Here is a 16548-nt window from a genome sequence, read left to right as displayed (position 1 = left end):
TGCGTACTGGTATAAGTCTGCACCAGTACAGAAACATTGTAAAAAGAAGTTTCTAATTAAAAGAAGATAGAGACGAATTGCAGCAGGTGGTTTTCACCCACATTGGGTTTCCACCTTATATCTTGTGTTCTTGTGTGTGATTGTCTTCTGCTCTATTTTACTGTTCCTGGTTACTGTTTATATGGTTATGATGCACAGATTAATGATCAACATCTGAAGAATAAATTAAATTATAAGTCTGCAGGGTATACGCTGGTTTCCTTATCTGTAGTTGCGTATATACGCAGTTTTCACTAACTGAAGTAGTGTATATGATCTGGTTGTGAAATGAAAAATAATTGACTTGATAATACTGATTCACCCCCCCCCCCTCTCAGTATTATTTCCAACAGGCTCGGCCGACGGGGGCAGGTAATTAGCCCTAGCCCCTAGGCACGAGGCCCCATACGACTACAATCTTCACAAACTGGGGGTTAATGGACATTTTAACTGTCCAAAAATTTGACTCGTTGGGAGGGATTGTAGGCCAAATTTGTGCGCTGATTCTGGGTTTGGGGTGCTCAAGCCAGTTTTGGGTCGAATTGGAGGATGGTTAGCTATGGAAATTGGGAAAAACTTGGCAAAAGCATAACTTTCTCAGTTTTTGGCCAAATGACGTGCAAAAAGAGACCAGATGGGGGTTTTTGACAGTTATGGATCCATTGGAGACATTATTTTTTCATTTTGAGCATTTTAAATCCATGTAAACACAAATTTGAGCACTTAATGAAAGAGTCCCTGCATTGGAAACTGGACCAGGAGATGTAGCCCAGGAGAGGGGTGAACTCATTTATCGTGTTTGTTGTTATGTGTTTCTGATATGGTATTTTGTCTCTGTTTTGGATGTTAAATAAGTTTAAAAATCATTACATTATGTGTTTTGTAACATGATCCATTACCCAAAATACATAAAATTTTCACTTGCAATTTGTTCATCACCTTCAAGTTTCCATTAGAGATCACATTCGAATAGTGAGAGTTTGATGATGGATTAAAATACCTTGGTTTTCATTTGAAATAAAACAACTACTCAAAAGAATATTGGGCCTGGTTGTTAGAAAATCTTGAAAAGAGACTCAAAGGTTGGATTTTTAGATGGTTATTAAGAGCAAGCATGGTAGTCCTGGTCAAATTAGTCCTGGAGGCCATCCCAGTTTACTAGATGTCCCTTGCCTGGATTCTGAAGGAAGTGCTTGAAAATGCCTAAATAGTTTATTTATCTTTCCTGTGGGTCAGCCAAAAAGATTGTTATGTTGCACCTAGGGTAGATGGAAGAAGATAACATTGCCAAAAGTCTTAGGAGGATGGGGCCTCAAAAAAATATTCTATTTTGCAAAGGCATTAACAAAAAAATGTGGGTGGAGACTAATTTCATACGATAATTTTTAAACTCAAGTGGTCACAGGAAAATATATAGACCCTTTAACTCTGGAAGAATGGTTTCCTACCCTTGTTAAGTCGAGAATGAAATTTATAGTATGGAGAGTGGTCTTGAACTCTTTTGACACTGTCAGCAATGGCCTGGTATGGAAGATTGGGGATGGGTGGAGCATCAAAATAGGTATTGATCCTTGGGCTAATAATGGTGATAGATTCAAAATTCTTGATCAAGTGGTAAATCATCTCAAGGATAGAGGAATCGTGTTGGAGGTCAGCAAGATCCCTTGGGATAACTAGTCACCACCAGGAAGAATGGATGGGATATGTGACTGCTCTACATGATACCAATGTAAGACTAATAGAATAAGAGGATGATATAATCTGGTCTTTCTTTCCCTCAGGGAAATACACCCCAAAGCTCAATTATCTTCATATCGGCACAGGGGGCCAGCCAATTGAGCAAGAATAGTGGTGGAAAATCATATGGTAGATGAAGTGTCCTCTAAATTATCAGATATTTGTGTGGTGTCTTCTCACAGGGAAAGCACTCCTGTGGGATGTGATGCAAAAAATCTCAAAGATCATTCCTAGGTGGTGTTGCTTATGCAGAACAACTAAAGAAATTGTAAGCCACTTGTTCATTAACAATCAATTCTCGAAGGCAATTTGGGCTATTATTAATTCCTATTTTTTTGTAGCATGTGTATGGGAGGGAAAAAGTGTAGCAATTGGAGGGCTTGGTTCCAAAACCCGACTACTGAAACTTTCAAATATCTACCTCTAATAGCCACTTGGGGTATATGGCTGGCATGTAATAATTGCATTTTTTAAGACTCTCGTTCACTGCCACATATGAAAACAACTGAGGGAATGGCGATCCTCTCACATTTTCCCCAGCCCTTGGCCATATCAAGTCATGTCATATCGAAGTTGAGAACTTGGACAAATCTATTCCTTGGGGTTATTTTGATGGAGCTTCCCAGCAGGAAAACTAGAGTAGCGAGGGGTCTTCATCCTTTTTCTCACTAGGATCATAGCTTTTAAGTCAAGATAGGTTTTGGGAGGGATAAAAATAACTTAGTTAAACTTCTTGCCCTCAAGGCCCTCTTATTTTTTTCTTTGGATAAGGGATGTGACTAGTTACAAGTATATGATGATTCTTTACTTAATGTTAACTAGGTCAACATCCGTCATCAGTGTCAAAAAAAAATTCTCATGCCTGTGCTCCAAGATATTATAAGGATGAAGAGATCTTTTACTTATTTTTTATGTGCTCATATCTACAAGGAATGGAACTAAACAGCGGATCACCTTTCTAAATAGAATTTGGTCATGGATCATGGTCCTTGTAACATCACATAATTCATATGACTTGATCACTATGAGTTTTTCCACAAGCTTTACATGGACGAGAAAAAATAAGATCCTGCAACTGAAGGATAAGACATCATCACAATTTATGCTCTTCATTTTATTTTTTACTCTATACTATTTCCATATCGGATTCCTTATAATTTGTTGTTATTGTAGATGGTATTGAGGAATTTTCAAAATTCCTGAACTATTACATGGACCTTTGTTAGCTTTTTTGTTAGACTCAAATATCTAAAATCTCGCTTTGTTTTAAAATCATGCTTCCATATGGTTTTGAGGCACATATTAGAGACTTTTTGATGTCATATCTCTACAGTATTTTGTGAGGATATATAAAAGTCTCAAAGAATACGCTCTTGAAATGTATAAACATAATGTAATTTTGACTCAAAGGAATGAAATTACAGCTTTTTTAATAGGAAAAAAATGGAAGAATTTAGGAATCCCAACTTCATTTGACCATATTTCCTAAAATTCCATAACCAAAGATCTAAAAATTGGACCATAGGATTATTGGGATTTCCCCTCACTATATTCCAAGTTTTATCATTTGGAACCTCCCAAAAGAAAATTTATAATAGAAATTCCAACATGACTTGTTTAAAGAATGATTTAAGAAGCCTATATGAGAATAAATTTGCTAAATGGCAAATGCGTGTAACTATAAACTTGTTGAAAAGAGAAATTAAATAATTATGCATAAGATATACTTATATTGATTCAAATATTTTACAATCTAGAACTAGATAAGGGTGAGCCACTCTCCACCCAACCATAGGCTCAACCTATGCTGCAATATTTCTCATAGTTGGCCACCCCCCAGCCAAATCTTGATGCCTTAAGTGAAAACTAAAATTAAGGATTTAACGCACAATTTTGAAAACAAATTTAACACAAAAAGTGAAGGCCACTCCCCTCCATGCATGGGAAAGAATCTCGGTGTTCAACTTTTCCATTCCTTGGCCAAGCATATTGACATTCACAAATGACAATGTAGTTTTGTATAGTGTAGGGGGGTCCTTCTTTGATCTTTGTAGTCCCTCGGCCCTCCCCTATTTAGTGCTCTCTATGCCACACACAAACATGACAAATATCGGTCCTCAGAGCCATCAAGCCCAAGGAAGAAGAATTATAACACATTCAAATCATGTTCACAAGTTGTCACCAATTCTCATGCCAATTCAATTTTCTAAGTGAGATAAGGAAAGAATGAGTGTATGAGCAGACTAATGGAGTAATGCTCATAACAAAAATGCAAAAATAAAAATCCCCTTAATGGATTTTCTCTTTCATTTTTATAAAAAAACCTTGAACCTTCATCTTCCCTACCATCACATTAAGGGAACTATTAGTTCAAGGTATCTATTTTCTTCTCAAGGCATCATAATCTATTGCATGTCCCCTTTCTTTAACTCTAGAATTTTTATTAATAAAAATAAGCATTACATCAAATAATAGATTTCGACACCATAGCATCAATGTTGACACCCTGACATTATATCTTCTTAATTACATTACAAAATTTGTGGTAATGAAAGGGGTGACACATAGTCTATTTCTCTTTATTCAACAAAAGTATTGAGCAATAGTTAATGCAATTCAAGAATTCTTGTGGATTCGACAGACTCTTTCAGAATTTGGGTTCCAACATCAACATCCGGCCATCCTCTGGTTTGAATGTCAAAGTCCCATCAAGCTTGAAAATGATCCAATTCAACATCGATATAAGAAGCACATTTAGCCACAAATGAACTTCTTCAAGAAACTCATTCATGATCAAGTTATTAAAGTGCTCTTTTTCCCAACAAAAGATCAAGTTGCAAACATTTTCACAAAGTCTCTTATAGAAGCAAAGTTTTCTAAAATTAAATCTATGTTAGGAGTTTAGGAAGTTTTCATCACAAGGGATAGACCCTAATGCCTCCTTGTTTGAGCCTGATAGACATTGGAGGTCCCCCATTGTTTGAGCCTATACACTCTTCTCTCTATTATGCATAGTTGTGGATGGTGATATATATTTATGTGTTATGTTTCTTTCATGTTCATACTTTCATGTTAAGCAAGCATCTCTTTCATTTAATTTCAATTATCCTGCCCATACACTAATCATTGTGCTTTTGTTGTTTATAATTGTTTATAATTCTTTGTTTGAATCACAAGCTTGGTTACTTCATTGGTTACCACAGTTTAATTTTTTTTCATGAAAAAATTAATTGTTTTTCCATAGAATAGTTATTTCTTTTGAGACAAAAAAAAATTATTGAAATACTAGGTAAAAAATTAGGAGAGTATGTCTACTAAAAAAATACCCTAATTCATGCATAGTCAATCAAGTTAAACTTGCATCAAGTATTGTTTTCATTTCTTAACATTTTACTTCATTTTAACACTTAAAATTAACCTTGGTGATGATGGGAGCAAAGAATGAATCATCAGAGTATTATTGCAAGTCATTGAGCCAGTTGAGGGAGTAGGCAAAAGACACTACAACCTATTTTTATCCATATGAGACACTAGTGAATACGTGATCAATCAATTGATTGTAAGTGAGTTGTGTGCCTTGATTTTAATTTCAAGAAGTGTGCTAGAACTTCAACCAATAACCTACGTCATTGAATGAAGCATTATTGTGTAGTCCTTCCATTTTCACCATTGAAAGGTATACACTACCTCATAACTAGATATTTTTCCATTGTAAGTTGGAGTAGTCTATGTTGGTATGGTTAGTTCCTTTATGCAATTTGGATTGTTATATTGTATTTTTGTTTCATGCTTCCTTTATTTTATTAGTTTATAGCTTTAGATCATAATTGATAAAGTGTCTACTAGTTAACCTTAGTAGCCTAATTCTATCTTTATTTGAATAATTAGATTAAATTGTTTTCCATTTGATTAGTGTGGCATTAGATCCAAGCTTGCACATATAATGCATGACATAGTACAAGTTTACAAAATCCTAGATTGACAATTTAATGTCTTAATTTATGCAAGTAAATTAAGCCAACAATGTAGACGATACTTTTGTCCATGTTCGAGTTGCTTTATAGTTGATTACTCATATATTTGGTAATAAGATTCCTTTTCTTCCTATCCCTCTTTTAGTTATTTGGGTTGAGCCCTAGATTTAATTTCTAGCACTTTTCCTCTATGAGACCATCAATGTTGCAATGGTTGCAATGATCTTTGTATTGATGTGTAGTAATTGTTGTCTTCTTGTCATTCCCCACTTTCCACTTCTTCTTCCCCTTCCTGGAAGCTTCCTTGTGTTCCTTCGGCTTTGAACCTATTAACTACCCCCTTTTTTGTCCTATATTTTCCAAGTATTGTGCATCTACACAAGCCTCATCCATCGTTTTGGGTTTGAATAACATCACTCACTTTTGTAGATGACTGTGTAGACTCCCCATATAATTGAGGACTATGTCTAGGTTCTTGGGAGAGATACCTAGCATTAATTCCATCTTCTTTAATTTTGTGGTCTTTTCCTATACGCTCTTCGTATAGGATCTCCTTCCAGCCTTAGAGTTCCCATGTGGTTTTCCCACCAAGTCAATGCATGATCCTCTAATTTCAAATGAGCAAGTGAATTTTTTGTTCCTCATATACGTGGTGAACACTAAAATAAACATCTAATTGTTGTAATCAGTGATTTGATTTCAAAGCATCAATCTCATATTGATACAACTCGATGTCCTCATTTGCTTCCATCTTAAAGAGGGACTATGAATGGTTCATAACACTCAAACTTGGCTACTCTAGTTTTTAAACTTCTTTCCTATATTCCTTCTCTATATCTCCATAATCCCATGATTTTCTCCCGGATTTGAGCTATGAGTTGGAACCTCCATATTCTTCAATTCCAAACTTGTTTTCCAAAGATGTCATAAGGAGATTCATATTATCATTGATATACATGACCCACAGTTCCAACCTTGAGAATCTCTCCTTTGTAGGATCTTGAGGGTTATTATAAACAATTTTGTTAGTCATGGCTAAGGTTTTGCAACTTCATGCTCAAACCATTTTCTAGATCCCATGCAACTTCCCATAAGATACCCAAAGAAACCTACTCTAATACCAATATGGTCTGTAAAATCTCATGGATTTTCCACTAGACAGTTCATCATAATAAACCAATTAAAATAAACCAAAATCGATACTATGAAGGGTTAATTAATCTAGATTCCAAATTTGTTATTATTGATTTAGTTTTTTATACGTGCAACAGATAAAATGCAAAAAATAGAGAACAATGGAAACCAATATATGCTTTGGGAAACCCTTTTGTGAGAAAACAGTTTTGGAAGGTGAGGCTACTATGCTCTCTTTTGTCTAAAATGGAAATAATGCAAATACAAAGGAGAAGGCTCTTTTCATGGAGTTACTTTAGACCTATGGCCTATACAATCCCCCTTTTTTCTACTCTCTCTCTCTATCCACTCTCATCTACTTTCTCTACCATGGAACAAAATGCACTTAAATAGAATGGAACCCCCTTTCCTCCTAGTGGCCCGGTTATAACATAACCCAATAACCATATAGGGTTAAGTCTGAATACTTCAACTCTCAACTAGAGTTACATCCTTGACCATTGTAGAGTCTTCATGATAGTCTTGGTGTGGCTATTCCCTTTTCCATGAGTATCGGGGTTAATGTGGCATCCTCTCAAATCATGGTTGAGAAAAAAGGAAGGTTAACTTATAGTGGCATAAATTTTATATATGGATTCTATCTGAAGTATTTCTTACACTGTTGAAAATATCTCTAAGTGTATAAAAATGATAGTGTGTTTATAGCAAGCAAGAGTTTTTGAACCCAAAAAACTTTGTTTAATGCCTCAAACTGTTGGATGTGGAGCCTAATCATCTTCCTAATTCAAAGGTCTTGTTTCAATTGTGTTTGGATCCCAATCCCTGATGAGGGGGTGTGGGGCGGCTCCCCGCCCCCCACTATTGCTGCTTAAGGGATACAAATGGGGGGGTTGCATGTTTGGAGCCCCCCCTTGGTGGGGGTTCGAGGCAGTGCCCCTAAAGCTAAAAATAGATGAAAATTTTTCTTGTAAAATATTGTAATTTCGTAGTCAATCTGGGTCGTTCATTAGGTAGATGATCTAACGGTAGAAGTTATGTTTAATTTAGGTTTTTTTTGCCCTAGAAGGAAGCCCCTTAGTTTATATGAGGGAATTGTATTGTGGATGTGTATTATTATTTTGAGTGAGAAACAAAGAGGAGATTGTGTAAGAGCGAAGAGGAAATCACAACAATTCTGTTGTAGGTTGTATCTCTTCATTTTGCTAGATAATATAAAAGGAAGGACTGGTTGTTTCTACGTGGATGTAGCCCAAATTGAGTGAACCACATATATTTGTGTCTCTCTCGTTATATGCATTTTTATATTTGTGTTTGCACAATATTTTGTGTATTTCATTGCTTCGTTAATTAATTTTTAACACAAACGACCTCTGAGAGGTTTCAGACCCCAATTCTCCAAATTATGACCCAATAGAAAAAATGGTTTAGTGAGTTGATTCCTCTAATTTTTCCACTCTAAAAGAATTGAGATAGATGAAAACAAACATAATGATCAAATTCAAATTATACCTCCCCATTTTGGTAGGCTTTTCATCCCCATAATATTTTACAAAATGATGTGAGGAAAATTTTCCTCTACTATAACAACCCTTTTCTGAAACCCCTATATTTTGTATACACCTTTATGTACTACCATTGTAATAGTCGTGACTAACTGAAGGGACTGGATTGTAAACTCAAGAATTGAATGTAAACTTAATTGATTAGAATGAGGAGAGGATGACATAGATCCATAGTTCTGAGGGAAGAGGGATGTTGCTTGATTGAAAAGCCATGAAATTGCCTTGGAGTTATTATTGGAGTCTTTTATAACCCAATCGAGAAGTGAGAGGCATAGGATGGTTCCCATCTCCCTTTAAAGATCAAGGAATGGCTAAACAAAGGGTGACTCTTCAAGAAATAAAAGAAGAGACGGGGGAGACCATAACATAGTTGGTATAGATATTGCACTCCTTAAAAAAATGGATGGATGTAGAAGAAAATATATGTATTCACAACATAGGTGTGAGGAAGCTTCTTCTCGGGGATCGATTTCGCCTTCTACATAACTTCAGTTGGTTGGGGAGTTTCCAAGACTGGTGCTAATAGTGTGGAGTTGTGGAGCGCGATAGAAGGAACAATCATGGAGCTAATTACTGAGCCTTGTGATCTATGAATTTCAAGTGTTAATTCCTATGCTTTGTGTTTAAAGCCACCATATTGTGTGTCTATGCCTATATGGTTAGTGGGAGGCTTAGTGGATGATTGATTCACTGTGGTTCTTGCTTATACCTAATAAAGTATTTATACAGGGAAATTTGAGTCATTATGGTCCTTTCTAGAGAGTTGTTAACCACTTGGACAGTGGATTGCAAATCCCTCTAGTGCTTGCTATGAAAAGATAGTTGATAAACCACCTAAACAATGGATTCATCTCCTGAATTGAGAAATATCCCATCTGGACCCGTTGTGAAGCCCTATGAATGGAATCAGGAGAGTCAGTGAGTTATTGTGGTGTTTATTATAAGAGGATAGTTGATAAACCACCTTGATAGTGAAATCCATCTGTAAGTACTTATTTAAACCATTGGTGTGAAGTCCCTTCAGGAAGAATTCCCTCAGATTGTGGATCTAGATGAAGCGTGTTCAGTTGCAAGAAGGGTTGCAGTGTAGTTGGCCTATGGTTGTGTGGAGAGTTGAAGTCCCTCCTTCAATTGCCATCCATCTTTAAACACACAAATAAGTGTAAATTACTCATGAAAATTGACTTATGAAATGTGATGTTCCTCGTTATGTTATGATTGGTGCATAGATCTTGTGTGTGATGAATGTAAATGAATGTATGAGTTGAGAAGTTCACTATTGCACTCATTAGGGGAATGATATCTTGTATGTACAATAAATTATAATGCATTCCAGGACTATGTTGTCCATTATTGTGTTCATGAAGGAAGTGAGAAACTATGTGTTTATGTTCATTAATTTGATTGTTAAGGCTTGTGAATAAATATATAGTTCAACATGTTCCCTATATTAGTTATCATGCTAAAATTGAGGGTTCATGTCTCTAGGCCCTTGAACCATAAACCTAAAGTAGATGGCATAGGGCAATTTCCATTCCCATTAGATAAACCAAGTTATTTGATTCTTTTTATTCTATGTGTATATTTCATTGGGACCAGTAGGCAACATAACTCAAAACTCATGTGACATGTGGGCTATCAGCCATTAGCCATAAACTTGTGTGCGTAATGGGTAGGGGTGATTGATAAAAGTGACCGAAAACCAAATGAGAAATAGGGATGAGAGTGGGACCAGGGTGAAACAAGGAGTACCGGAACTTTTCTCATTGGACCACTACTCACCACTCATCGCTTGTGTGTGTGTTATCACGTGGTAAGCATAAGATGAGCACGCTACTGGAGTTGGTCGATTCGACCACGGTTCTCACTACATAACCCTATCACCACACATTGCTTGCTATTATAAATTTTTGCACGTTGTAACATTAAATGGGCACACCAACAAGGGTTAGGCCAATCCAACCATGGTTTTAAAATGAAACTTTGTCAATGCCCACCACCCAATCCTAGGTCAGTTGTTAATTGCCATGAGCGATAATAATAATGAGTGGCCAAGCTAGCGTGGTGTGGACTAGTACAAAAAGCCCCACTATGATGACCTATGAGGGTCATTGAAGTTTGATGGAGGCCACATGGGCACCATGTGGCATGTGTGATGGAATGGCTTCTTTTAATAGGTTGATATTTGATCAAGCATAACTTACAATCCTGAAGTCGGATTGTGGTAAAATTTATATCACCAGAAAGCTCTTGGTGAGTTGAGTATGATGGTGACGTCAAAATCTAATTTTGAAAACTTGAGAAAAGAGGAATTATATAACCTCATTGTAACAACCCTTTTTTCCAGCCCTATGTAAATGTTGCTATGTACGTGTGTTTATGTGAATAGATGTAACAATTTAAATATGGTTGAGTTGGAGGAACGGACATGGATTTGGAGGTCTGAGGAGGAAGAGTTGCTTGTGTTGTGCATAAACCTAAACCCAAGCCACTTCATTTAATTTTCCCTATCTAATCTCCTTAACAAAATTATGATCTACTAGTGCAAGCATTAAATTTTTGTATGGGCAGTTTGAAGTAAAGGACGGGCCACATATTGTCTCTATCTTTGTGGAATGTTTTGGGAAAGTCAACACACAAGTGAGGGACAAAGGGAGTTGGAAACAGGGAAGGAGAAACAAAGTAGAAGAGAAGGGAACATATAACACAAAATATGTGGACAGGAAGAGGAAGCGAGACAGAGCAACAGAAGAGAAGAGAATATGGGACGTCATTTCTTGTAACTTCTAGTGTATGTCCAATATTTTTTATTAATTTGTGATGGGCCAATGAAGACTCTATGGAGAAAGTGGCTCACTAGTTCTTGTTTTCTCAACTGATAAACCTCTAAGTGCTTGCCTCGAGGTTGATAAACCACTTAAATCTTGCTAAATGGGTTGATAAACCACTAGGGTGCTTTTTGGAAGGTTGATAAACCACTTGGTAGGTGGAGACACTTGGGTGCTTGCTGTCTCAACTAAAAACCTATAGGTGCTTTCCTTGAGGCTGACAAACCATGTAGAGATTTCCAAATGGGATGATAAACCACTTGGATTGTGTGCTCTGGATTCCTTTAGTGATTTCCTTAAAAATCGGGCTAATAAACCACCCTTAAAGTGAGTTCATACTCCTAGATTGAGCATAAATTCACTAAACCTTAGGTGAATCCATGTGATCCTTTACAGAGGGGTATCAGTGACTGTGGTGCTTACTACATAAGGTAGCTAAGATACCATCTAGTCTGGTTGACTTGTTATCAATGTGAAAATTCCTTGAACAAATAACTCCTAAGACTTTGAATCTAGTTTAGGGGTGGTTAGCTACAAGAAAGATTGCAGTGTAGCTCGCCTATCTTTGGGTGGAGAGTTGAAGTCCCTCCTTCAGTTTCTAGACATTCAAGTTAATCATATGTGTATTTACTCGTGTATTTACTTATACCATGAATGGTTAGTGATGTTTATTATGTGATCTAAAAGTGCATGGGTTGACACTTGTTGTGTGTGGAGCATGATTGTTCAGAGGTCTTTGTTTCAGCCGGATGTATACCCCAGGAAATTTGTACACCCCTCCATGTGGGGGGGTGCGGGGGGGACTTGTCCCCCCCGCGGGAGTCTGGGGGGGGTGATCCCCCCCGCCTGGGGGGTCTGGGGCCAACGGTCCCCCGGCGGGGGCTCGGGGGCAGCGCCCCCGAAGCTAAAAAAAATGTAAAATTGCCTTGTAAAAGTATAGTAATTTCTAGTCAATCTGGGCCGTTCATTAGGCAAATGATCTGACGGTAGAACTTATGTTTAGTTTAGGGTTTTTTGCCCTAGAAGGCAACCCCTCTCTTTGTATGAGGGCATTGTATTGGAGGCTGAGATATAGATGTGTATTCTGAGAGCGAGAAACTGAGAGGTGAGACTATGAGAGAAAACAGAGGATATTACAGCGGATTTGTTGTAGGTTGTGTCTCTTCATTTTGCTGGATAATAGAAAGGAAGGACTGGTTGTTCGGGGTGGACGTAGCCCAAACTGGGTGAACCACGTATATCTGTGTCTCTCTTGTTTTATGCGTTCTCGGTGTTTATATTTTTGCAATATATTATGTGTTCCATTGCTCCGTAATATATAATTTTCTAACAACTGGTACCAGAGCTGAAGGTCTATTTGGCTGATAAACTCGCAGGAAAGAAGGGCTCCTGGTTCAAGTGGGAGCAATGGCGGAAGATGGTAAGTTTAGGGTCGAGAAATTTAATGGCCAAAACTTCTCGCTGTGGAAGATGCAGATGGAAGATTATCTGTATCAGAAAGATCTGTACCTACCATTGGGCGGAAAACAAAGATGCCGACGGGTATGACAGATGAAGAATGGAACCTTCTCGATAGAAAGGCACTCGGAACAATATGGTTGTGCCTCTCTGCATCAGTCGCCTTCAACATTTCGAAGGAAACAACGACAGAGGTTTTGATTGAGGCTTTGTCGAAACTATATGAAAAACTCTCGGCCTCAAACAAGGTATTTCTCATGAAACGGTTATTTAATATGAAGATGTCGGAAGGTGGATCTGGTGCAGACCATTTAAATGATTTTAATACTGTTACAAATCAGTTATGTTCTGTAGGGGTAAACTTTGATGATGAAGTTAGAGCTCTGTTATTCTTGTGCCCATACTAGAAAGTTGGAATGGTTTAGTAATGGCCATTAGTAACTCTGTGTCTGGATCTAGTACTTTAAAGTTTGATGATGTTGTCGATGCTATCCTTAGCGAGGAAATGCGACGGAAAAGCTCCGGTGAGACATCGGGTAATGCTTTGAGTGCAGAGTCTAGGGGAAAAAAATGGAAAGAGGAAAGAGCTCAGGATATTGCAGTAAATCAAGGAAAGGCAGATCCAAGTCCAGATCGGGGATAGTGTGCTGGAAATGTGGAAAGAAAGGACACCTAAAGAAAGACTGTAGATCTCGGAAGGGAAAAGAAGGAGATGCACAGCAAGAAAACAATCACGAAGCAAATGTGACAAGGGAGGCGTTACAAGATGCTTTGATTCTTTCTTTCGAAAATATTACTGATTCCTGGGTGATAGATTCAGGGGCCTCATTCCATGCCACACCTGATAAGAAATACTTTCATGACTATGTTCAAGGAGATTTTGGACAAGTTCGTTTGGGTGATGATAAACCCTGTAAAATTATTGGAATGGGTAAGGTTCTTGTAAAACAACAAAATGGAAACCAATGGCTACTAAAGGAGGTAAGGCATGTTCCAGATCCAAAGAAAAATTTGATTTCAACAGGGCAGCTAGGCGATGAAGGTTGTGTGACAACTTTCACAGATAAAGCTTGGAAGGTCACCAAAGGAGCCTTGGTAATAGCAAAAGGCGAAAAGGTTGGTACATTGTATTTATGCAATGGTATTTCTAACTCTGTTAATGCTTTAACTTCCAAAGGAGCAGATGTAGCATTATGGCATCATAGGCTCGGACACATGAGTGAAAAGGGGATGAAGATTCTTCACTCAAGGAATTTGTTGTTGGGTTTGAAGAATGTTGATTTGGATTTCTGTGAGAATTTCATTTATGGAAAACAGAAGAGAGTCAAATTTCTCAGAGTTGGGAAAGAAAAGAAGAGCGAAAAATTAGAGCTTGTGCATACAGATGTATGGGGACCTACTCAGGTATCATCTCTCGGTGGCTCTCGTTATTATGTTACTTTTATTGATGATGCAACTAGAAAAACTTGGATTTATTGTATTAAGAATAAATCTGATGTATTTGATACTTTCAAGAAATGGAAAGCTTTGGTTGAGATTGAGACAGGAAAGAAATTGAAGTGTCTTAGATTAGACAATGGAGGTGAATATTGCAGCAAAGAGTTTGATAGGTACTGTTCAGAACATGGAATTCGCAGAGAGAAGACAGTCCCAAGAACACCACAAGAAAATGGTGCATTAGAAAGGATGAACAAAACAATCATGGAGCGTGCAAGGTGCATGAGATTGCATGCAGGATTGCCTTTACAGTTTTGGGCAGATGCTGTAGATACTGTTGTTTATCTAATAAACAGAGGGCCTTCAAGTTCCTTGGATGGTGGTGTTCCGGAGGAAGCATGGACATGTAAAAATGTAAACTACTCCTTTTTAAAGCCTTTTGGTTGTGAAGCCATTGCCCATATTGATAAAGAAAATAGAACAAAGCTTGAGGCAAAGTCAAAGAAATGTACCTTTATTGGATATGGTGTTAATGATTTTGGTTATCGCGTATATGATTACGAAAATCACAAAATCATTAGGAGCAGAGATGTAATATTCAATAAAAAGGTCTTGTATAAGAATCAGTTGCAGGAAAAGAAACAGGAAAAAGAAAACAAGGAATACGCAGTTCTTGATGAAATCACTGAAAAGGTAAAGGTGCCTGAAAATAATAATAATCAACAACAACAACCACCACAACAGCAACAGGCACCCCAAACACCTGAAAGTGGTGTTAGAAGATCTACCAGGATAAGTAGACCCCCTGAACGATACTCTCCTTCATTATATTATTTATTGTTGACTGATTCTGGTGAACCCGAATGTTATGAAGAAGCAATGCAGGTTGAAAGCAGGAAGAAGTGGGAGGTAGCCATGGAAGAAGAGATGGACTCCTTAATGCATAACCAGACTTGGGATTTAGTCAGGTTGCCTGCAGGAAAAACTACATTGAAGAATAAATGGGTTTACACGCTGAAGGAAGAAGATGGAGGAAAACAGAGGTACAAAGCTAGACTTGTGGTGAAGGGGTTTGCACAGAAGAAAGGTATTGATTTTGATGAAATATTTTCTCCTGTTGTTAAAATGACTTCAATCAGAACTATTTTAAGTCTTGTAGCAGCTGAAGATTTGCATCTTGAGCAGTTAGATGTAAAGACAGCCTTTCTCCATGGGGATTTGGAGGAAGAGATATATATGCAGCAGCCACAAGGATATGAGGTGAAAGGGAAGGAGAAACTAGTGTGCAGGTTGAAGAAGAGCTTGTATGGCTTAAAACAGGCTCTAAGGCAGTGGTATCTAAAATTTGACAAGTTTATGTCTGAACAAGGTTATACTAGATGTCACTCTGATCATTGTGTTTATCTGAAAAAGCAAAATGATGGTAGCTATATTATATTGTTATTGTATGTGGATGACATGCTTGTTGCAGGATCTAACATGCAGGAAATAAATGTACTCAAAAGAAAATTGGCAAATTCATTTGCAATGAAGGATTTGGGAGCTGCAAAACAAATCCTTGGTATGAGAATCACTAGAGAGAGGAAAAATCGCAAATTAACATTGTCTCAAAATGAGTACATACAGAAGGTGTTGAAAAGATTTAATATGCACAATGCAAAACCAGTTAGTACACCTTTTGCTAGCCATTTCAAACTTATTAAGGAAATGTGCCCAAAGACCCAAGAAGACATGGATTATATGTCTAAAGTTCCATATGCATCAGCAGTTGGAAGCTTAATGTATGCAATGGTTTGCACAAGGCCTGATATTGCACATGCAGTGGGAGTTGTAAGCAAGTACATGAACAATCCAGGAAAGGAACATTGGATGGCAGTGAAATGGATTCTCATATATTTGAAAGGTACCACAAATCAAGCATTATGCTTTGGTGGTGCAAACATTTCTGTACAGGGATATGTTGATGCAGATATGGCAGGTGACAGGGATAACAGGAGGAGCACTACAGGATATGTATTTAATGTTGGTGGAACAGCTGTCAGTTGGATTTCAAAACTCCAAAGTGTTGTTTCACTTTCAACAACAGAAGCAGAGTATGTTGCTGCTACAGAGGCTAGTAAAGAAATGATTTGGTTACAAAGGTTTATGGGTGAATTGGGTAAGGAGCATGACATGGGCACGTTATACAGTGATAGCCAAAGTGCCATTCATCTTGCAAAGAACTCAGCATTTCATTCTAGGACTAAACACATACAGCTCAAGTACCATTTCATACGATCAGTGTTGGAAGATGGAGAGTTGAAGCTAGAAAAGATACACACTAGCCAGAATCCTGCAGATATGCTAACAAAAGTTGTAACCAGGGAGAAATTGAGAATA

The sequence above is a fragment of the Pinus tabuliformis genome, chromosome 9, assembly GCF_031772625.1.
Source record: "Pinus tabuliformis cultivar Carrire ecotype Pingquan chromosome 9, CPIR1, whole genome shotgun sequence".
NCBI lineage: Eukaryota > Viridiplantae > Streptophyta > Pinopsida > Pinales > Pinaceae > Pinus > Pinus tabuliformis.
The sequence above is the reverse complement of the archived record's forward strand: the minus strand, read 5'-3'. Positions refer to the sequence as shown.